General features: G+C 30.2%; 1 protein-coding gene across 2 annotated transcripts in view; it reads left to right on the forward strand.

Moving 5' to 3' along the window:
* The first annotated feature begins 1,218 nt into the window (after nucleotides 1-1,218).
* Nucleotides 1,219-25,460, forward strand: part of LOC111614747 (zinc finger protein 800-like) — a 70,138-nt gene continuing 45,896 nt past the window's right edge. Inside the window, exons 1-2 of one of the 2 annotated variants that reach the window (XM_023356116.1) lie at nucleotides 1,219-1,482; nucleotides 23,429-23,550. The gene's annotated coding sequence lies outside the window, so the exon portion shown is untranslated. The remainder of the gene's footprint in view (nucleotides 1,483-23,428; nucleotides 23,551-25,460) is intronic. The other variant, XM_023356121.1, reaches the window with a different exon arrangement.

Consider the following 25,460-nt stretch of genomic DNA (forward strand, 5'->3'; position numbering starts at 1 on the left):
TTAAATGTCTGTTTTAAATAAACATAAATATTTTAAAGAAATGCTATTGTATCTCTTTATTATTTTGGAAGGAAGAATTGTGTTGGTGAGATTGCATTAAAAATTTACCAAAATTTAACTTTGTGAATTGTAAATCGAGTAAATTATTATATATTCTTTAATAAAAGCTTTCTCAAAATTAAAAAATTCTCTTTTTATCATCATCTAATGAGTCAGAAAACAACTTGTAGAAGCCATCCCTGCAGACTAGTATGAAGACTGACACCATTTTCTCAAATCAACATTAAAAATTGAGATTTTATGTATAAAATTTGTTTATTTAAAATAATGTATTGACCTTCTTCATGATATTCCCATCGTTGCAATGCATATAGTAAAACACATCATCAAATACACTACTTTGTATGTAGGCTCTATGAGAGTTTACCTCAATAGATTCATTGCAGGTAACAATTGTAAAATACATAATGCGGTAAATATTAATACAAAATGTAAGAAAAATATGAAAAAAAGCATTTAAATCGCGGATTGCATTGGTTTTTATGAAGTTCTACAGTGTTTATTCCGTTGGNGTTGGTGAGATTGCATTAAAAATTTACCAAAATTTAACTTTGTGAATTGTAAATCGAGTAAATTATTATATATTCTTTAATAAAAGCTTTCTCAAAATTAAAAAATTCTCTTTTTATCATCATCTAATGAGTCAGAAAACAACTTGTAGAAGCCATCCCTGCAGACTAGTATGAAGACTGACACCATTTTCTCAAATCAACATTAAAAATTGAGATTTTATGTATAAAATTTGTTTATTTAAAATAATGTATTGACCTTCTTCATGATATTCCCATCGTTGCAATGCATATAGTAAAACACATCATCAAATACACTACTTTGTATGTAGGCTCTATGAGAGTTTACCTCAATAGATTCATTGCAGGTAACAATTGTAAAATACATAATGCGGTAAATATTAATACAAAATGTAAGAAAAATATGAAAAAAAGCATTTAAATCGCGGATTGCATTGGTTTTTATGAAGTTCTACAGTGTTTATTCCGTTGGCATTCCGATGTTGGGTTTATGTACGGTGCTCACATTTCGTGTATAATCGAAACTATAATATAAGACCAATCGATTTAAAATAAGAAAGGTTCGTCATCTCACGTGGAAGATATTAATATAGTAATTAAATGTAAAATTTGGGAATAAAACCGACGTTGACGTCATCGATGACGTAGCGAGCCAGTTTAAGGTAGGAAAAGAAGGCTGAGGGTGGTGAACCGGAGTTTGGAGGTGCCCCTTCACCAGTTCAAATAACCCACGAGTTAAGAGAAGAGAAGATTTTAAATAGCCAAGTTATGAATAGGGAGTAAGTTAATTGTGAAATAGAAATAATTAGGAAAACAAATCGATTACAATTGTCTAGAAGCTGTTGGCTGAACACGTTTCTAGCGAAAGAGCTAACCTGCATCGACTTTGTTGGTAAGATGATGTTTAATGGTTTGAATCGTACCTTTTCCGGTTTTTACCGAGTTTAACACATTATACATTCGATGATAAAGATGTTATTCTGTAATGCTGTGTTACGTTCAAAATGGAGAGCCGTGCGGCACTCTCCAAAATGGAGTGGTGCAGCATCGTTGCTCCTTGGGTCGGAGAAGAAAGAAGACGATATTTTACTCATCGTTAAGTCGAAATCTCTGTTGTGTTAGTTATTTATTGTTCGTTTCTATGCTAAAGTCGTTAATTTTATTATTAAAATCGCTTCTTATATATAATGAGAACCCGCAGATCTTGGTGGTGCCAAGGCTGAAGTCTTGTTATTTTCTTACATCGTCGTATTTATTATTTATGAAAATTTTATTTTTCTCAAATAACATGCTACAGTTTGTCATAATGTATATTTTACAGTAAACTTTGAATTTAGAATGCTCTTTATATTATCTTTTTAGGAAAAAAAAATTTGTTAAATATATTTTAATTAAATAAAACATTTTAATTGTCATTTCATAAACTGTAGATATAAATTTGTTAATTTTTATATAAGTTTTGAGAAATTAATTACATTCTTTTCAATTTAATTTTTGTTTATTTACAGGCTTTTTCATTTCATTTGCAATAATTTTATAATTAATGTTTCATAAATGATTGTAGGCACAAAAATTTTATCATCTAAAGAAAAATTAATAATAAATAAAAGTAGATTTTTTATTTATGAACCTTTGTCAAAGATTTACAAATACAAAACATAAAGGTAATGTAAATATTCAATATATAATTTGTGAATTAATGTTAGGTCTGTTTGATTTGTTCTTATTTTTTGTTTATACAGTATATGCATTTACACTAAAATGATAATATTAAATCGCACGTTAATAATTTCATAATTACATTATTTATCGGCTATGCGACTGAACGTATTGCATTTAAATTTGATAGTTAAGTGTTTAAATAACATATATTAATAATTACCAATTTAAGTTAAAGCTGATGTACCTATCACAAATTATAATACATATCAGTGGCACACATTTACTGATAACAGAAATAAAAATAAGATTAATAAATTAGTTTGTTAAAAACATTACAAGTTATATAATGTTCTAATCACTAACTAAAGCAAAAATCCAGCTTGTAGATAAAAAAAAAATGAAAGGAAAACAAATGTTTTCAATTGCCTTGAGCAACCATCTTTAGGTTAAAATCAGTACATCTCAAAACAATTAATAAAAGGCAAACTACAACAGCATTAGCTGCATATGTCTTGGATGAGGACGTGCAAATGAACGTCAACAATGTAAGACTTATTTACCATATGTGGGAGCCCCCACAACTTAAGTACTTTGAAATTTACAAGACCAGCAGAAACAACAATGCAATTAATTACAAATACAATAACATGTTATGCTTATGCCCAGCTTGGAGGGTGTTATAACATTCCATTTCTTGTTCTGTTTCCAAGTCTGTTATTTTAACCTGAAGATGGTTGCACAAGACAATTGAGAATGTTCGTTTTCCTTTCACTTTTTTGATCTATGAACTGGAGTTTTAGTTTTGTGAGTGATATTTATATTCACTTTTCAGCAAAACTTCATTAGTAATAAACTACAGTACTATTACTCAAACTTTTAAAAATGCGGCATAATTTTTTTTCTATCCTGAGGAATGAGGAAACATTTCTGGTTTAAGATGACCAGAAATGTTTGGAAAACTAAAATTATAGTGCTGCATTTTTAAAGGTTTGAGCGTTAGGCTAGTACTGTGATATTTATACTTTTCATCCTGTATACAGTGTGTTTTTACTTAAAAATTTCACATTTTGACAGTTTCACATCTTTATTTTAACATATAACACAGATGATAGTATTACCTGAAGCTGATTTGTTTATACATTTTGATATGCTTTATCAAAATATTTGAAAAATGTGGATTGAAACAAAAGAATATATTGATTCATTGTGGTTTAAAAAATGAGTGATTAAATTTTGTAAAGAAGCATTGGTATAAGAGTAAGCTTTTGATTAGATGATATCTATCCTGATTTTTTTCTTTCTATTTATTATGGAGGTTATGATAATCCTAATTCTTGATGTGAAGAACATTAGAAGGTCAGGATTGTTGAGCGAGGAATTCGGGATTTTTTTCCCCGGGCCTGAAGAAAAAAATTAGGGATTGTAGTAGTTTCTATACCTATAAATTAATGTTATTTTTAACTAATAAAAAATAGTCTTTAAGACTGCATTTTATTAATATGGAAACATTCTAGGCATTTCATTTATTCAAAATAAAATTATGAAAAACAAGTATGCTTAACCCCAGATTTCATACAAGCTCTTGATGGCCCTGTAGAACAGTGTTTTTTGTATGCTGATCCACAAAAAATTTCACTGGACCATAGAAAAATATTTGACTGGTCCATAGAAAAATATTTGACCATACTGAAGTTGGTGCAGTTGATTATAGTAAATATATATAAGCATATATAAGCTTAATAAACAAGCGTAATTCATAATTGCATATAATTACTTAGTCTAAGTAAAATTATGAATAATTTTACTGGTCTGCAATGAAAAAAGTTGAAAAACTGCTGTAGAAGATAATATAAATCTGCAAGAATTGTGACTCAGTGCTGTTCATTCATCTCTGTCATAAGTCCACTTCCCTTATACTTAAGGGGTAGATTGTTCTTGATAAGCAAGGAGTCACACTGAACAAAGTGATAACAGATTGCAGTAATACATGACTTTGATATTTGCACTTGCTAATATTTCTATAATTTTAATAAATTTTCATGTTTATTAAAAACATGATGATTTTAATATCTTCAGTAAGTTCTCATAAATAGTTATTGCACTAAGACATTGGTAAGATCTAAATAACAATCCTCATTGTAAAGAAAAATTTCTAAAAGAATGTAGGATGAAATGTATTTTAAGACATATTGTAAACAATACAACATAATGAAAACTTACATGAATAAAAATATTCTTGTAGTCTGGTAAACGTTCTGTGACTTCAGATATTTTCCATAAAATTTCCACATTGTAAAGAAAAAACTTTTATCAGATTTACATAAATACAGGTAGGGAAATAGCCAATAAGAATAGGTTGACTTCCGCCAATGTGGATCATGTTTCCTGTGATTGTGAAAAGGATGACAAGAATATATAAGACTACAAGAATATTTTTATAAGTCTTTATTATTTTGTATGGTTTACAATATTTCTTAAAAACAGACCTCATATTCATCCTACTTTTCCTACTCTTTAGTAGGAAATAACTTCTTCTTAACAAATTGTCATAATTGTCCTATTTTTGTCTTTAAAGTGATGATGATACAGGATAATTTTTTTTTTAAATATGTAATGCAGATTCTTAACTCTGCTATTCCTTCCTACATTTGTACATGTAATACATCTTGTGAATCACCAAAAGATAAACTTTAAATTTCTTTAAATTAAACATTTAAATTTTTTCATCTGCAAATTTCAACAATAGATTTCTAGTATTTAATCAAGTTCCAATGAAGATCATAAGGAAAATATTTTTGGTCTAGATTTTTCTAAGCTGCTATAGCAATTTTCCTGTAAATTAAGACAATGTTTAGTAATACTTAATTGGCAATATTAACTCCAGGACCAATATAGTCAGTAAATTTTCTTCTTTTATTTCCACTAAAGTATTTTGGTTTTTTTTTTATAAACTTCTAACTATAATATAAACAGAAAATCTGCTGAGTTTACTATTGTTATTTTAGTATGTCGCAAAGTCCCATTTTTGCATTTACTCTAGTTATACATTCATTTTTAATAGTCTGAACTAGTACTCCATAAAAAAACAATTAAATTTAGGCTTCAATTTAACATTTCTTGATTTTACATTAAACTTCAGTTTTATGGAGTCAGACATCCAGAGGTGATTTCTTTTTAATGTTTACGAGATAGAAGATACAATGTGTGATTTTTGGGTACCAATTTTTCTAATGTTTGCTTCCATTTTTCTAATGACAGATATGACAATTTTAGATTAAAAATTATGAATATGAAAGATTTATCTAGTACACTTCTAAGCCTTCTTTTTATATCTTAATGATTTAATGAAATGCAAGAATAACAGTTTTTATATTTGTTATAAAGCTAATATATACACATTTTTATTCTTAAAACTATTTTATTATTATAGTTACATAAAGAGCACGTTCGTAAAGTCGAACAANAATGCAACTTCAAGTTAATGAAGTTTGACTTAGCAAGGTTTTACTGTAATTATTTCAGCTGTTTTTAAATCTGCCATACTTAGTCTAATTTTCCTCCAAAAAGTTCTATTTTTTAAGCCATAAAACACAATAGAAGCACTGAAATACCATAGTTGTATGAGTTGAAGAATCAAGGATGAAACGCTCCTCCCAAATTTGGTCAAAGCATGAATGAAAAAAATCAGACAGAAAGCAAAAATGTTATCAAATTATCACTGATGGCAAATTAAAAATTGCTACTTATGTTCTTATTTGCATAAAATTTCAGGCAATTTGAAGTTCTGGTTATGTATTTGTTGGAAGGGAAGTTAGTGTATAACTATATTAAAATAGTAAGTAGTAAGTAATATACAGTTGAACTTGGTTATAATGACATTTGAGAGACTGTCTTGTTTATGTTGTTATAATCAGGTAATGTTATACCTGGGTTCCACTGTATCTGACATAAATATGTAAAAATACAGTATGACAACCATATGAGTTAATGCACTTACCCTTTATTACACTATACACATCCATTGCTTTTAATGGTTAAAAAACTCAGTAATTTTGCTTTGAGTCTTTGGCATTTTCCAATACATGTTTAAATTGTTTTGGAGGCAGAACAGAGAAGAAAATGTCTTCTGTTTGGGAAGAAGATTTGAGGAATCAAGTCAATATTTTCAAAGTGTCAATTGCTTCATTTAGAATAGGAACAGGTTTTAAATTTGCAATTTCTTTGCAGTATTATCATAATGGCTAGTTCCCTCTTGCACTTCTGCTATGATCATCATCTGCTTGAAAATCTGCTCATCTCCTCTACATTTGAGATAATTTCAGTGCTGATCTCATTGTAACACTTAGATTCCTCAGAGTTCAAGCTGTGTCTGAGAATTTTGCATGACTGAAGCAGTTTCTATTTGTCTTTGGCATAACTCAATTCCTTGCTATGATTAAACATCTTATATCATCCAGGAGAGAAATTGTATTCTGGTTGCTGTTTTCAAAGCCCTGTAATATATAATAAACATCTTATAGCCAATGAGTATATAATGAAATAACCAACGATGCCTGAAAGATCGGGCCCTCTAATACTTGTGTCAAAATTAACTTTATATTGTGGCACTTAAGATTTTCAATTATTCCTTTGTCCATAGGCTGGAGCAGATTCATAATGTTGGGTGGAAGAAACAAATTTAATGATATTCAGTTTATGTTCTATCTTCGGGTGTGCAGGACAGTTGTCTAGCACGAGGAGAATCTTACAGTGCTTATCTTGCAGTTTTTGATTCCAGGAAATGAATTATTCCTTGAACAGTTGAGACATCATTCCATGCATTTTTATTTGCAAAATAATTCACAGGAAGAGATTTCTTGTTTCTAAGACATTGAGGATCTTTTGATTTTCCTATCATCATCAATTTTCTTTTCTTGTTGCCATTCATATTAGCAACAACTAGAACTGTGATTTGTTCCCTTTACAATTTTCTACCAGCACATTTTTCTCCCTTAAATTTAAAAGTCTTATCACATGTATGTCTATAAAGCATTCAGTCTTGTCTCTATTAAAATGTTCTGCAGCCACTTCAGCATCAATCACTTTGTACAGTTGAGGTTAAAATTACTATAATATTTATGCATTCAGTGAATTTGAGACAAAACTTTTATGAATTATAAGAAAAGTAGTATATTCACTTTACAAGTTTGTCTTGGATAATGTTTTTTGTTAATCAAGACTTGGATAATTGGGGTTCTAGTATATATACTCACTCTATAATCCTTTCCTTGTTAATGAGAAGATATTTTATTTTATCAAATAACTATATTGTAGACTGCTTTTTTTCCACAATATTTTATCAAACATTTTCCTCTAAGTACAGTGAAACCTCATTGAGTTGAGCTTAAGAGGTAAAAGAATTTCAAGTGAAAGGTTTAAATAATTTTGAGTTAAAGAATTCTCATATTTTTCTGTGGCCATGAATTTTCTGTTCTCAAGTTTCTCAAAAATCTGTTCATAGAAGTTGTTTACAGTTTATGGCATTTTTTGAGTGCATTGTCAAGGCACCTCCTTATGTCCCAGTCAGAATGCTGTAACATAATGTACCCAATAAAGGATGTCATGAGGTTGTAATGGCATGGTGTTGTGTATGGAATGGATCTATTGTGATTGTTTATCTCAATATCTGTATTCACGTGGGATATAAGAGAAAAAGAGCAATTATTTATTGTGACATTGTCACAATGCCAGGATGCAATTTTTAATCATATTTTTAATTTATTTAATTTAAAATATATGCTCTCCACCTCAAATTAGTACTGTAGTGTCTTGCCCCTGTATATCATACTTTCCTTTAACAATAGAGTCATGCTGGTCATCTATTAACTGCTTTCAGGGGAAGTTTTGAATCAAAATAACATGACCTCCAGTTTGCATATACAGTTAATTGGGACCTCCTGCCACCAAGATTTCCATATCTGGTCTCAGATTTCATCTATCTAACTCTGTTCTCGAGATTAAAGAAAGACAGTTGGACAGACAACAGTGGGAATTTATAAGTCTACAATTTTTTCAAATTGCAGTCCAATGATGATCACAGAACTATCAAAGGTTGAAGGGTACATGGAAAAATAGATTTGAGTTAAAAGTACTGACAGTTTCAACTTAACAAGACTATATTATATGGAAATTTTTATATTCTGTGCCTGGGATATGTAGACAACTTTGAGTAAATGCAACTTCAAGTTAATGAAGTTTGACTTAGCAAGGTTTTACTGTAATTATTTCAGCTGTTTTTAAATCTGCCATACTTAGTCTAATTTTCCTCCAAAAAGTTCTATTTTTTAAGCCATAAAACACAATAGAAGCACTGAAATACCATAGTTGTATGAGTTGAAGAATCAAGGATGAAACGCTCCTCCCAAATTTGGTCAAAGCATGAATGAAAAAAATCAGACAGAAAGCAAAAATGTTATCAAATTATCACTGATGGCAAATTAAAAATTGCTACTTATGTTCTTATTTGCATAAAATTTCAGGCAAATCAACCACCTTTGTTCATTTAACCAAAGTGAAAGTTAACTGCTTCATCTCCTCTGCATTTATCCATGCTAAATATCAATACTAATGAAAATTATTTAAATAAAACCAATATTAGAATTAATATTTTTATAGAGGTTGGGAGACTATGTAGCTGGTAGTGGTGGCTTGTATACTTTGAAGTTCTGGTTATGTATTTGTTGGAAGGGAAGTTAGTGTATAACTATATTAAAATAGTAAGTAGTAAGTAATATACAGTTGAACTTGGTTATAATGACATTTGAGAGACTGTCTTGTTTATGTTGTTATAATCAGGTAATGTTATACCTGGGTTCCACTGTATCTGACATAAATATGTAAAAATACAGTATGACAACCATATGAGTTAATGCACTTACCCTTTATTACACTATACACATCCATTGCTTTTAATGGTTAAAAAACTCAGTAATTTTGCTTTGAGTCTTTGGCATTTTCCAATACATGTTTAAATTGTTTTGGAGGCAGAACAGAGAAGAAAATGTCGTCTTCTGTTTGGGAAGAAGATTTGAGGAATCAAGTCAATATTTTCAAAGTGTCAATTGCTTCATTTAGAATAGGAACAGGTTTTAAATTTGCAATTTCTTTGCAGTATTATCATAATGGCTAGTTCCCTCTTGCACTTCTGCTATGATCATCATCTGCTTGAAAATCTGCTCATCTCCTCTACATTTGAGATAATTTCAGTGCTGATCTCATTGTAACACTTAGATTCCTCAGAGTTCAAGCTGTGTCTGAGAATTTTGCATGACTGAAGCAGTTTCTATTTGTCTTTGGCATAACTCAATTCCTTGCTATGATTAAACATCTTATATCATCCAGGAGAGAAATTGTATTCTGGTTGCTGTTTTCAAAGTCCTGTAATATATAATAAACATCTTATAGCCAATGAGTATATAATGAAATAACCAACGATGCCTGAAAGATCGGGCCCTCTAATACTTGTGTCAAAATTAACTTTATATTGTGGCACTTAAGATTTTCAATTATTCCTTTGTCCATAGGCTGGAGCAGATTCATAATGTTGGGTGGAAGAAACAAATTTAATGATATTCAGTTTATGTTCTATCTTCGGGTGTGCAGGACAGTTGTCTAGCACGAGGAGAATCTTACAGTGCTTATCTTGCAGTTTTTGATTCCAGGAAATGAATTCTTCCTTGAACAGTTGAGACATCATTCCATGCATTTTTATTTGCAAAATAATTCACAGGAAGAGATTTCTTGTTTCTAAGACATTGAGGATCTTTTGATTTTCCTATCATCATCAATTTTCTTTTCTTGTTGCCATTCATATTAGCAACAACTAGAACTGTGATTTGTTCCCTTTACAATTTTCTACCAGCACATTTTTCTCCCTTAAATTTAAAAGTCTTATCACATGTATGTCTATAAAGCATTCAGTCTTGTCTCTATTAAAAATGTCTGAATCATTAAATCCTTTATGAAGCTTAGGCTAATCATTTTATAACCAGTCAGTTGTCTGCAAGTTTAATTCAGCCAATTTTCTGCAAACTTTACCAAATGTTTAAATTTAATGATGTTTAAATTGGTCAATCCAACCATTGCTGCAAGTAGAGTTTATGATTTCCAGCAACTGTGCAAATTCTTTGATTTTAACTTTAAGGTTGGGCCATTAATTGAAATGTTTAGGCTCTGCTGCTTTGTGAACCAATTTAAGGTCATATGATTCAAATCATTATGTATAGGTTTTCTTACCTTCTCAACATTTTTTCTTGATTCATCAAATGCTTTTTGTATTTTATTGCAGTCTTTCCAGATTGTGCATACAGTTGAGTTGCTTAGATCAATATCCTTACAAATCATAGCCTTTTTTCATTCTCCTTCGATTTATTTTATGATGGAAACTTTGTCTTTAATGCAGATTTTTACACTTTGCCATTTTTAACGCTCCACTTTACTGAACACGGTATTGTCTGTTGTCAATCGTAACAAACATTTGCAGATATGACTAACCATTATAGGAAGGAAATCTATAACTTCCTTGACTGAATCATTCACAGAGATATCAGCCAATAGAAACACTCCAGTGAACCCAAGAGGTTTGAAAGCAATGTGTTTACTGATTAGTAGGAATGCACCTATGCATTTTTTTCACCAAAGCTTTTTCTACTAGAACTAAACTAATATTACAAAACTGATAAGAAAGACTGATGACATACAATGTACTGTTTGTTAAATATTTTAGCCTATTTTTAAATAGGCTAAAACATCAATCTAAAATGTGGAAAATTTTGTTGTTATAATCAAGTTTTGATATTGTTATATCAGGGTAAAATGTAATGCTAAAATATAAGCTCTAGCTGGACCATCAATATGTTGTTATAACTGGTGTCATCATATCCAAGTTTGACTGTATTAAAGTACTTTGGATATTATTGTTGGTGTCAGGAATAGAGCGAAATCGAGGACCTATGACATGTCACCTAATTGTGAGAAAAAGACAAAAAGTGAAACTAAAATAATGAAATATAAAGATAGAACAATAAAGTAGTCCCATGGAGATTCAAATAGAGGAAGGAAGTAAAATTATAGGTTATTTTCAGCCATTGAATAAAGAAATAGGTTTGAGTGAAGAACCCAGTTTGGAAGAGAGACTTAAATTGCTTTTTCATGAGTGCATTTCTGTTGTCTAGCCTGAGATACAGAAATTGTGAACTAGAAACAAGAAATTTCAAGAATTTAAAGGTGGTATTTCTAATAAGATTAGATAAAATAGAATCAGATCAAATTTGGAAAAACCAGAAGTTAGAATTTTTGCAGTTTCAAATAGACAAGAATCTAAATGAAATTGTTTGAAGAAATAGAGTATTATTCTATTTGGATGTAAAGTGTTGGAAAATGAAGATATAAATTAATGGATTCAGAAGTTGTTAGTACAATTAAAGGTAATTACTTGTAATCAAAATTCAGTTAATGTTAGCTAAATAGTAGAAACAACTCCACTGATAAGATATTAATATTAACAATAACATTATGAGTAATTTCTGGAAAAGAAGGCAATATTTGAATAAATAATACCCAGTGGAAAGAATTCACTGTGATGTCTGACCTATGTTTGAGCTCAAGAAAATGTAAGAAATTGCTTTTATCTTTTCATATTAAAAATAAAAAGGAGGGTAAAAATAGAAAACAAGAAACAATCCTCCTTACTTTTCAGTAATAATTTTATTACAACAAAAGTTTTCAACTCATTTAGGGACCTGCTTCAGGTTTTAAACTATATCAAACAAAACTGAGGAGTCTTTACATGGAGGATAAAAATTCATTAATGAGAGATGTGGTGCTAATTCAGCATGGTAAACAGTATATCTACAATAAATTCTTTCATAGGCCTATTGAAATAATTTTTTAGAGTAAGCTATACACAAGATAACAAGACTACTTAAGCATTTATATTTGTTAAAGAATAGAAATGTTAATAAGGAAATTTCTTGTGGAATACTATCTTGGAATATACAAGGTCAGGATATGAATTATTTATTTCATTTAGACAAATTGAAATTAAGTAATAGGGAATGATGATAAAGTTTTTCCTTTCAGGTTTGTCATCCCTATCAGGGATGATAAAAAAAAACTTGAAAGGAAAAGCCTTTTATTAATAAAAACATTCAGATAAGATTGCTTTATGTATAAACTTTTTAACTCAATAATTAAACCTTTATTAATGTATCCCCTACCTATTTGGTTTACATTGAATTTTGAAATGTACAAAAGGTACAAATGAAGTTTTTTAATTATATTTTAAACTTGATTTTTTTGGTTCCTAACTATGCAGTATAAGCAGAAGTTCATTGTGGTCAAGTAAAATTGGATTATTTGAAGTTAAGTTTTGGTTTTTTAAATCATATATATTTTGATGAAAATTCTTTTACGCATATATGTATTAAAACTTAAAAGCTAAAAATAGATGGCAACAAAATATTAACAAGTTTTTTAATGGAATAGGTTTTTCCATTGAGAGGTTTCTAAGTAAGATAAGTTTTCTAAAGAAGGTAATAAGGTAATTGAGATTTGTATTTAAACCAACTTATTTGTTTAGATTACAATAATGTGCAACATAGTAATTTTCTAATTGGTATATACAGACTATTAGTTTAGAGCAGGGATGGTGAAGTTTTTTGAGTCCATGTACCATGTAATGAGCAATGAGCATATAATGTTTATCTTTAAAAATATTTGTGCGCCGAAGTTTTAGACTTTGAATAGTGATATTTAAAGAAATGAAGTGAAAATGCTTTAATTAGAATAAATGTAAAGAAGATGATTGAAAAAGGATGATCAGATGATAAACTGAAGGAATAATTGAAAAAGTTAGGTGATAAACCGAAATCATATGAAATATTATGTGCCACAGGTTTGCCACCCTTGGCTCAGAAGATAAACTATTTTTTTTTTTGCAATGAAAATTAATTTTCTCTATTCCATATTTTTGTAGAACGTAGAGTTGCAGATTATAAGAAATAAGTATTTACCTAATATTGATGTTGCAAAATTAAATAAGGATAATTTTTGTATAAATTTTTATAATGCAAAATTATTAGTTATTAAAATATCTAGTGATATAACAGAAGTTTTTGAAAAAAGTATCATATGAAAAACAATGTAATACTGAAGATTGAAATATGTAATTTTTGCATTGACCTTTTGTAAATTAATTGCTGGTGGAAAAAAATTGTAACATGACTGGTTGTATTATGTCGTTAATCACATCCTCAATTATGGGTTTTGTTTTATACCTATAACCAATAAACTAAACTATTTTTACAGAGGTTTATTATCAATAAGAAAATGAATTAAATGAATTAAAATATACAATTAAGTCCTTATTCAAAATATATTATTTAGCAATTCTTTGTAATATTGAAGTTATGTAAAAAATTATTAGTTATTTTGTAATTAGTCTGATATAATTCACTTAAAAAATTTTTTCACATTTTATCCATAATCTTATTTTACTTTCATTTTTTAAGATCCTGTTTCAAAAATTATTGTAAAAATTTTAAAGATAACGTTCTCTTTATGAGAGAATGAAAGAAATTTGATACCATGAAGTAATATAAAAAAGAAACATACACAACATACCAATACCAGCACACTTGAAATTAAGAAATATATAATGTTTTTATTTGTTTATAACAGACATCTTCAAGCATATAACGCAGAACAAAACAGCTACATTCTGTATGTATTCAGAATGTAGTCGTTTTGTTCTGCATTATGTGCCTGAAGATGTCTGTTATAAACGGATGAAAACATTAGTATATATCATATTTACTTGCATATAAGACGAGTTTTTATTAATTTTTCACTGCTTCAAAAATCTACGTCATCCTATATGTGTGAGTGAAGGATTTTGAATTTTTGCAATTAATTTTTGTGAACCATGTATTTGCATTTTTTTTACCGGATGCTCACCCTCTGATGTTTAAAAACAAAAGTATTTATATGGGTCATTTCAATTGTTCTTGTGTATTGTCAGGAGTAAAGATGAATAGCAATAGGAAAAGCAAAGCTTTTGAATTGAATTCCAAAATCACGCGGGAGCTCAATTATAAGTTTTAATCCATTCCCACGTGAAAACAGATGATTATTCAGGAATCAGAATTCGGAGAAACTCATAAGTGTAATCTATGGAGAGTGGATTCAACTGTTAAGAATTGGCAAAAAACGTTCCCGATTGTACAGCTTTACATGAACAAATTATGGACTTCGAACTCGCATTTGAGTTATAAATAAACGCTTGGCTTTATTTCCATCATTTTAGTTGATACGTGACGACAGCACGTTTCGGGCATAAAGCCCCTCATCAATCAACTAAAAAATATACAATTTTTTTAAAAATTGTATATATTTTTTAAAAAATTGAACAAATTATGTTGTCAATTTTTCCTTAAAGTTTAAAATGACAGTAATTTTTGTGGGACAATGTGTGCATTTATGTATATTTGATAATATTTTATTTGTAATAAAACAAAATAAAATTAGAATTGTATTAATAAATCTAACTTTCTTTATTTTGATCTTTAAAGTCACACCTCGTCCTATATGTGAGGTTGTCTTATACGTGAGTAAATATGGTATTTCTTAATTTCAAGTGTGTTGGTATTGATATGTTGTGTATGTTTATTCTACCCCAGTATTGGAGAGTTATTACTGTATATTTCTGCAGATAAGACAAGGTATAAATTTTCATCAAAGTTTTATAGTTTTTGCATATATCTGTCCTATAAGATGACCCCCAAACTATCAACAGCCTATGAATTTAGTTTAGACCAGCAATTATCATTTGGATAATAATACTGTGTAGCGTATATGGAATTATGTCCTATTCGTAATTTTTCGAATGAACAAATTTTATTTTCTTGCATCTGGCAGCACTGCCTTGCTATTGTTGCAAACATTCACACTGATTCGGGCATTCGGGTAATGACCTTGACTACTCACAAAAACGTTGTGTGGGCTATTCTATTTTGTGGGCATACCTTACTCTCTACTAGTAAATAATTACTGTTTTTCAGTTTTTTTTATAATGATTTTAATTTATATAAATTTCAATCAAATTTTTTTTCGTATCTGTCCTATAAGATGATCCTGGATTTTGGGTTTTTTTTAATGATTCAACTATTGTCTTATCTGCAGAAATATACAGTAATATAAAAGAGTTCATGAAACCAAATTACTCTGTATTTAATAGCAATTTGAAATTGTTGAAAGAGTGTTAGGTTTCATCTCTTAATAACTTTAATAATTATTAAAGTTATTAAGAGATGGCACCTAATGCCTTCCTCTAGTGCCAAATTGGTTGCATAATTTATTTAGTAATTAGCCGTATCTAGCCCAATAGAATTCCGCATTGGTTGGAGTCTACCTTTATAGTGTATTGGGTCTAGTGACATTATCTGGATGACCATTTTTAATAAAGTGATAAATTAACAATTATTAGTTATCCATTTTGATCCAGTTAATTGGCTACCCCAATTAAATGAACTAATAATAAATTCTAAAATAAAATATGTAATACGTAGGTAAAAAATATAATAATTAGTAGTGATGTAACGAATATTCGGTCTATTTTTTCTGTTCGGCCGAATACCTAAAAACAGGAGTAAGAAATAACAAAAACAGAGTAAATTAATCATTTTTGTATTTAGATTTAATGTTGTTGGGTTAGTGTTGTTTGTTTATATTTATTTATAACTTATAACATGCACAAAATGAAAAAAAATAATATTAGTCACATGTATTCACAATTTATAATTTCAAAGATCAGCACACGTACACACCTATTTGTTCGAGAATCATCACACACATTTGAGGACTCTGCCTATCCTTCTTTTTAAGCGCTCGTCTTTGCTCTTTCCTTTCTCTTTCCTCTATCGCTCTAGTCCACATATGCCTATGCATACATCATAATACGCGCTCACAATACTTTCGATTCGTCACTTTTCTGTCATAGTTTTCCCATTTTACAATTACATGACTCATAGCCTGGTGATAACAGAGAAAAGAGACAGATAGGACATTGGTCACAGTTATGATTTCACAGATTCAAGACAGCTTGGTAGCCCGAACGGCTCCAGGCTTTCGCTCATGCTCACTAAGTGACTTTCATTACAAGCATTTAGCTTTCCGAAGTCTATGACAATGATTGTTTGGCATTGATGGCCGCAAATTTTGCGCCAATAAGCTGCTTCGACTTGTTCGATTATGTTATCAACTCAATTTCATATTTATTTTCACATTTTCACTTCACGATCCTTCTCTGTTCTTTTTCCATTATTTACACATGTAGGTCATTTCATTGTTATCCACATTTGATATCATCATTTATCACATACTGTCCCTGTCTGTCCACTACAACTGTCAAGAATTAACACGATTGGCGAAGTGTAGTGACAGCGGGCCAGTAGAGAGCAGAGTCCTTACCATAATCCGGTTTGTGTGCCAATTTTCATATGTGCATTAATCAAGCTGAATATTCGGCTATTCAGCCTCAGGCTGAATATACTATTTGTTGCAACACTAATAATTAGGTACCTATTTTAAAGCTTTATTAAACCAAAATACAAAAAATATTTGTACTATAAATTTGTCAGACTCTCGATGATAGATAACCAATTCGTATCATGCTAGTGTTGCCAAATATTAGTAGTGACATATATAAGGGTTGACCGTTTGATCCATTTCTGATCGAACGATCTTTTCTTTCTCCCTTTGTAGTTAGAACTTGTCCGGGTTTGTCCAAAAGTCACCTTATGTCCTTTCTTTGAACACAGTTACCTTTACTTGGAGATTGGCCATTTCGGCAAAAGTGTCTGTAGAATCTGTCAGCTCTAGTTGCTGATCCCAACAATTGGATGGCTGCTGTCCAAGTCTAGATGTAGTCATGCACACACCACCTTCCAAGGGAACTCTAGCTGTCTTCCAACATGGTCGAGAGACCTCAAAAAATTGTTGGGGGGTTTTGTCCCTTTGCTTTTAAGGGATCGTCCAGTCCAATCCAGAGCGGGATCAGTAGCTCACATTCAGGTCCGCCTCAGATCATATCCTGGTGTCATATGTCCCGTTATGCTGACCCCTCTGGAAAAACCAAACTGCCCGAGTGAAAGACAAAATTGCTTTGTCTCTGCCAACTGTTAGGCCTACAGATGTTAGTGTATGTAGTGTTGACATATTTTTGAAAGATTCCTAAAGTATATCAAAAATTGCTAAATTCCTTTTTTGCTACTGTCCCAATCGAGCGTTTAAATTATGTATTAATTTATTAGTTTCGTTTTTATTCTTTGAGATTTGACCCAATAAAGTGGCTGCCCCAATTAACCAGTGGCCCAGTTAAGTGGAATCGACTGTACTGTATATACAATATTTTTTTTTTAAAAAGTTTGCATCTTATATATTTCTTTTGAAAAATTTGCAATATTTGATTTGATTTGTTACTTGATTAAAATTCTTGTTTGAACTGTATTTGTTACAGCAGTTTCAAGGCATTTATAATAATTGCTCATATATAATTGAAACTGAGAGATATACATGTTGGATATGTAAATAAAATTCCATTAACTATAACACAATGAATTGTTTATAATAAAATTTAAACTTAACAAGAAATAGAAATTATTTATATTTTTATATGTACAACAGGTTGATATTTATTTAAATTTTGTTCTCTAATTTTTATATATCAAATATGAAGGCTATATAATATAATTGTACTTGATTGATCTCATAAAAAAAGTTTTTTCTTGGCTTCATTCCATCACTTTGCTTTTACTTTCACTTCTACACTAAACGCATTGCACAATCATTACTATTGACTAATGATGCAATAAATAGTGATTTACCAACTGTTCAATCTCAGTTAAACCAAATTATTCGCTTATCCAATAAGCAAGTAATTTAAAACTCTTATCATTAAAAGGGCAGCTTTTAATGCCAGTATTTTCCTAAATATTTATAAAGAGGAAAAAATTATTTTTATTTTAAAATAATAGCCACTTATTTTAAAAAGACAATGCAAAAATTTACATTTTCATAACTATAATAAAATGTTTTTCTAAATTTGATTGCTTTCTTTTTAAATCAGAATTTTGTTATAGTCATATTCACAGACATCTGTATTGGTCCCAGTAGATAAATTTAATATAAGAAACAACCAAACAAACCTTTTTGATCACTTTCAGAAATCCTTGTCAGGTTAATGTACTGTTTCATCTATCGGATGTTATTCAAGCAACTTTTCTTAAAAAAATGGAACATTCTATGTGCCACATGACAATATTCAAATTCAAAACAAAAATGTGATGTACATTTATATTTCATTATTACATATGTCACACTTATGTTTTGAATTTGAATATTGTCACATGGCACATAGAATGTTTTGTTTTTTAAAAAACTTCTCAAATAACATCAGATTGATGGAACAGTACATAAACCTGACGAGAATCTCTGAAAGTAATCAAAAACATTTGTTGCTTTTTACATTAAATTTAAACAATCTGCTAGAACCAATATGGAAGATGTCTGTGAGTATTTATATTCTTTTTCAGCTTCTGAGATGTTTTTTTTTTATTATAGTCTCTTTTCAATAAAAATACTTTGAAAGCATATTTATCCTAGAAAGTCTCAAACTGTTCATTTTTGAGATTGCTATATAGCTATGAAAAGCATTATCTTTCTAATAGATAAATTCAAAGAAAAATGTTAATATGCTGTGAGTTTTCAGTCAGAAACCCTAGTATCAACCTTAATTTTGAAAAAAAAAGAAAAATTAATCTGTTAAAGTTTTAATGAGTTTTGGGAAATTTAACAGTTTTTACCTTCTAATACACAACACTTGCTATTTTCAAACTATATCCTATTAAGAGTTAATGAACAAAAGATGTCAAATTCTTACTGAATGTACCCATTTTTGCTTGTCCAAAATAGGGATGTATCTTATAATTACAGTCCAAAACAACAATTAGCAAGTAGACTACAAGATACTTATAAATTACATTGCCTACACCAATAACCAGCAATTTTTCATTTTTGTTGGTTATTGGTGGTGTTGGTGTGATTTATTTACATATTAAGCAAATATCTTGATGATTGGTATAAGTTACTTTTTGTAAAAATAATAGATGTTTTCAGCTAAACTACTCTACATATTTAGGCAATGAGAGTTGGGTAACGGATTTTTTCCCTGGCCTGGAGAAAACTTAGGGGCCTGTAGTGGTTCCTACTCTTATAAAATTAGTGTTATTTTCACTAATAGAAAATAAAATTTTTAAGATAGAATGTTTCTTTATTAATAAAAATCAATGTAATTTATTTGTTTAAAAAAGAAAACAAATGGCTAAAAGAACCTGCTCTACCCTGTGCCCCAAATAACGTGTTGACAACCTCATCAACATGCACATTAGCTCAAATGAGTTTTTCTGGTAAAAAAAAATAGTTTAATTATAAGTCTTTGTTAACATTTTTAAATGCTTTGAAGAGTACATTGATGCCTCATTTAAGATTATTGTATATGCAGAATACAGAAATAAAACTATTGAACACAACTTATTTTATGGTATTTATACTGTCTATATAACTTGTTGAGATTAACAAGCCTATAAGATTGATTATATAAAAATCTTTCTCTCAAAAAAAGTCTTAAAATTTGATTTCAAACTTGTGGTGCATCTTATGAGGAATTAAGTATTTAGATCACTTTATGGCATCTATATATATAACCCATTCAACAGGTGTCTGTCTGCGTAACCGTTTGATAATGGACACTAGAGGTGCCCCTATCATGTGTCATATTTCAAACATTCAAATTAACAATTTTAATTATTATTTAAATTAACAATATAAATTATTATTATTCATTTGGCCCATAAATTATTATTTGGTCAATATAACAATATAAATAATTCAGTATATTTGTAATAGGAATTTATTATTTCAGGGGCTTATATCTCGCGAAGGGTCGCGAGTAGGGGTATGGTTCCTTTGACTTTATTGTTCGCACAGGGGCTACAGTTTGGGGGGGTCGCCACCTCTTCATTCGGAGGGTAAATCTTACCATTGGGACTTTAACAGAGCTGTACAGCATATTGATAGGAACAAAAAAGTCAAAGGAACCGTGCCTCATGGAAATTTGTAAATAACGCCCACTAGGGGGCGTCCCAGGCTACTAGTTTTATTATAACCATAACTTACATTAACCTTGTACATGTTTCCAGCCATGTAAAGACATACAATATAGAGTGCAAACGTTTTCAGTGTCATTTAGTGGCCAGCTTCTGGCTTCTACAGATTTGCATTGCAAGCCAAATATCCTAAATTTTCTAGAATGGTTTTCAAATTTGTTTTTTCATGTCATAAGTTCAACACAACATCTTTAGAACTAAATGTTTCTCTTATTAAATTATTAATGCCCAACATATTTAACAATGTAAACATAAATTGTAATATTAATTACTAAAATAAAGCAGTAAAAAAAATTTTTTTCATAAAAGCATCTTACTACATCATTCCTGTATTCAGGGTTGCTATGCACCTGGAAAGTCAGGGATTTTCATTAGTGTTCAGGAAAAGTCGGGGAATTTGCCTCCTTGGCTGCTTGTTGATTTTTTTTGCTCACAATAAGGTAGACCAGATGTAGCCATCTGCACGCAGCAAGAAGTAATGTGGTACAGTGCAACTTATCAAAAAGCATGCAGAATATTTTCAGGACCCAAAATTTCTCCATAAATTGTTTCACACAAAATAAAACCATAATTTATGAACTGATTAATAATTATTATTACATAGTTTGGAAAATTCAAATTAAATCATACAAGTAAGTAGGCCTACCATACAATTTGCCATACAACACTAAGCTGATAAGTTAACATAAATATTTTAGATTAAAAGAACACTTTAATTGAAGTGTATGTTTTCATCATCATAGGATAGGATACACAATTATAAACTTGATGCAGTATTTTAATTAATAGAAATAAAATTGAATCTAGTGCCATAAATGATTATTTTTATTTCTTGAACAGACAGTAATTAATGGACTTTTTGACATCCAAAAATACAAAATTTATTCATGACAATGATCCTAGTGTGGAGATTCGTGGCGAGGTGTAATGGGTTCCACGAACAGACCGACACACAAAATAATTAAATCAAATTAATTTTAACAGAGAGTTTGATTTTTATTCTTGCCAGAAAGAACAGAAACAGGTTCTTTATGGATCCCGACTTTACAAAGTTAATCTCTTGTATAGGTGTTCTGTCTTTAAGTACAAAAGAAGGACGCGTGCGATACGGACACCTGACAGACGTGTGTAGGCCTTAAAATTAAAATTTATTCTACTTATGACTAGAGGAAAAGAACAAGGGTGGATATATAGAAGTAGAAATAGAAATAGAAGAAGAGTGAAATACCCGGAATTTCCTTTACTTTCTGTAGATACTTGGGTGGGACACCACTCCTGAGTCCTTCTTGATTTTTTTCTAATTTCTTGTGTTCTCGGTGAATCTCTCAATCTTTGGTAGCTCTCTCTTTAGCTCTCCATGCTAGCCTAGAAGATCTCCCTTCTCTCTCAGGTCTGATATTGGCTTGTAATATCTTTTCTTTCGCTTTCACTGCTAACCTATCCATGCTGTTCGAGAGCGATTTCTTCTCACCTTCTCTCTCTGCTGTCCCGGCAACAAGTGAGTCTCTTTCCTCCCACAAGATCTCCAGGGTCTTACTCTTTTATTGTTCTCATTGTTTATTTCTTCAAAACGGTAATCCCACCCAAAGGGCATAGGGAATGGAAGGGCAAGTTTTAAAGGATAAATAAGACAAAGAACAAAGGAATTGCTAAAACTAACTTATATTACACATAAAAAAATATAAGTACATGAATAATATGGCCAACGGCCACAATAGAATGAAATTTTATAAGGCTCAAAAATTTCAGTTAAGGATGAACTTCAAGTAATGAATCTGTAGTACTCTTAATAATCTAACATAATCAAATATCTTTCACAATTGCTATTTACACACTCAGTTTGAGGGCAGATGCTAATGAACTGTTAAAAAATTATAACAGTATAAAGTACAAAAAATGATAAATAATATCATTTAAATTACAATTATTTATCATTTTTTTATTTTAATAATTTTGATTGTTTAAGAAAATAATTTCTGATTCTCCCCTCCAGTTTATTTATGTATTATAAAGTTTAGGAAATTTATTAAAATATTAATTTAATAAATATATGCTTTTGTACATGGATTATACAGGATTTGTTAATGAATAATAAATAATGGCATTTTATTTTTTTTCAAGGCCACTTAGATTTATGTTGTGGATTAATAAAAGGATAAACTATTTTAATTTAATAAAACATTTTATTTTTAATTTTAATTATTCAGCAATTATAAAAATTATGTAACTGTTAATTAGAAAAAACAACTAATTAAAAAGTTCAAGAAGCAATAACATATTTGCATAGTAAATAATACACTGTTTTATTTTGTCAGTGTGCTGAACTGACGTGAGGGTCAGGGAATTTGTACAAAGTTGGTCAGGGGAAATCATGGAATTTAAAACAAAAATTTGAGTAGAAACACTATTTCCAGGTCATAGAAAATAATTCAGCATCTTTGCCATTTATATATTTCTTATGACTTGAGCTTTTATAATTTCTCATGTTTCAAGTGTTCTAAGCCTTTTGTTATCAAATATTTTTTAAAATTAACTTGGCGTCACCCCTGGCTGTTTCATCTATTAATCTGGAGTTGTCAATGTTTTATTGCGGAGATATCATATTTGTGCTCAGTAATTCTAGTCCAGATCCTGCTAGTGGATCCTATGTATATTAAGTTATCAAATCTGTTGTTGTAAAGTGGTACAAATCTGTCCACATTATATGCATCTTTTGCATTCAATAGTAATCTAAAGATGGTCAGACCATGCCTAAATATAATACACACGCAATCTATATTTTATTACATTTTTCAATTTTAAAAATTTCAGATTTTGATGTGACTATATTAACCTAAATTTTTGCTTTGTATATTAAAGTTTTTTAAAATAAGTATTTTGTTGTTAAATATGAATCCAATGTTTTTTTTATTTCAGATTTTTTAATCAGATCTTAGAAGATTACATTGATTACCGATTCCAAATTATTTTTCAAGTGCTGCTACCTTCTATAATTTTTGGTCTTTCACATTTTTGATTGCATTTACATTCCTGTTGAGGTAAAAATGTTTTTAAAATTTAATTAATTATTATCTGTAATTTGAATATTTTTAGCATCAATATTAGCTATATTTACAGTAAGGAAAACTTTAATCTATTTTTTTTTTTTAGTACAAAAGTTTAGTAATAAAGTTATTATTATTTATGTCTAATGGCACTTTTTTGTTTTGTTGTCTATGAGAAACTGCTGCTTATTGGTCAGTTGGATGTGGTGCTTTTGCTTTTATCACAGTCAAATTTTCCCTATGGCTTATTAGCCAACCAATGTTGTTCAATTTCAATTTTATACTAGTCATCAAATCACAAAATTCTTTGTTAAATTACCAATAAAATTATTACAGAGGAGTATCTTTATGATTTGGAAGCATTGTAGCTTTTAATTTTTATAGCACATTTACAAATTAGCATACAAACAAAACATTCAGTTAACTATTGGCATATTTTTTTATCTATGTGTAATCTTTTAAAACTTTCCCTGCAATATTCTTGACTGTTTGCAAAGTTTGTAAGCTTTTAAAAGTACACAAAGTATGTGTATTATAAACGACTCAACTGACCAGAGAATATGGTACGAATAACTCTTTATTAATTAATACAAGTAAACACTTCTACATCCAGCTGGTTACTTTCAAGCTCTCTCGCTCGCTTTCTGTCCCGCCACCTCGGCACCTCTCGGTTACATTTCCTTTTTTTAAATCGTCAACATATATTATATTACATTTAATGTTTATCTAAATCATCAACATATATTACATCTCCCCCTTCTCTTTTACGGCTGGTAATCCAGATACCGTCTTGGGATTCGTATTTTCTCGGGTATTTCGTTTTTCTTCGGCCATCCCTCTTTGCAATATCTCATCAACGTTTTGCAGGTGGGATCTCTCTCTTGTAAATACACGATTTCCGATAACCATTTATCAGATGCAGGAAAGGTGTCGATAATATTTTGAATGTAATCCTCAATCTCCTCGGTCAATTCTTCATTTCCCTGTTCAGGTATGGGGCTACGGGATAATGCATCTGCAATTATAAGCTGCTTTCCCTGTTTGTACACGATGCTATAATCGTATCTCATCATTCGTAGCTTCATTCGTTGCAGTCTTGGAGTTAGACTGTCCAAAGCCTTCAACATGAAAATTGGTATCAGCGGTTTGTGGTCCGTTTCAATATTCACGACTTTGCCCATTATGTAGTCGTGGAATCTCTCGCAAGCCCAAACAATTGCCAAAGCCTCCTTCTCAATTTGCGCATACCGTTTCTCGGTATCCGACAATGTCCTAGATGCGTAGCAAATTGGAGACATGTGACCACTTTTACTCTGATACAATACAGCGCCAAGACCATAAGATGATGCGTCACAGGAAATATATGTTTCTTTCTTTGGATCATACATTGATAATCCTGGAGTTTGACATAGCTGATTCTTGATCTCTTGGAACGATGTTTCCTGTGCTGGCCCCCATAACCATTCTACGTTGCTCTTTAACAGTTCGTACAGAGGGTTTGCAACATCAGCCATCCTTGGTATGAATTTGTTTAGGAATCCACTCATGCCCAAAAATCTTTTCAGCTCTGTGACAGAGCTAGGTCTTGGGAGCTTCGCTATTGCTTCTGTTTTCTTGGGATCAGGTTTTATACCTTCATGCGAGATTACATGTCCGAGAAACTTGACTTCTTTCGTTCTGAACTGACATTTTTCAACATTTAAAATCCATCCTGCATTTTGAAGTGTACGAAGAACTTCATGCAGACGTTTATCATGTTCTTCTTCTGTGCCCCCAAATATCATGAATTCATCCATTAGTCCTACAATTCCAGGGCCCTCTGGTATTGTTTCACGTATTCTTTTCTGAAATATTTCAGGCGCTGACTTAATTCCAAACGGCAACCATTTAAATCTGAACCTCCC

This window comes from Centruroides sculpturatus, unplaced genomic scaffold (genome assembly GCF_000671375.1).
Source record: "Centruroides sculpturatus isolate CEXI.00-Female unplaced genomic scaffold, Cexi_2.0 scaffold81, whole genome shotgun sequence".
Classification (NCBI taxonomy): Eukaryota; Metazoa; Arthropoda; class Arachnida; order Scorpiones; family Buthidae; genus Centruroides; species Centruroides sculpturatus.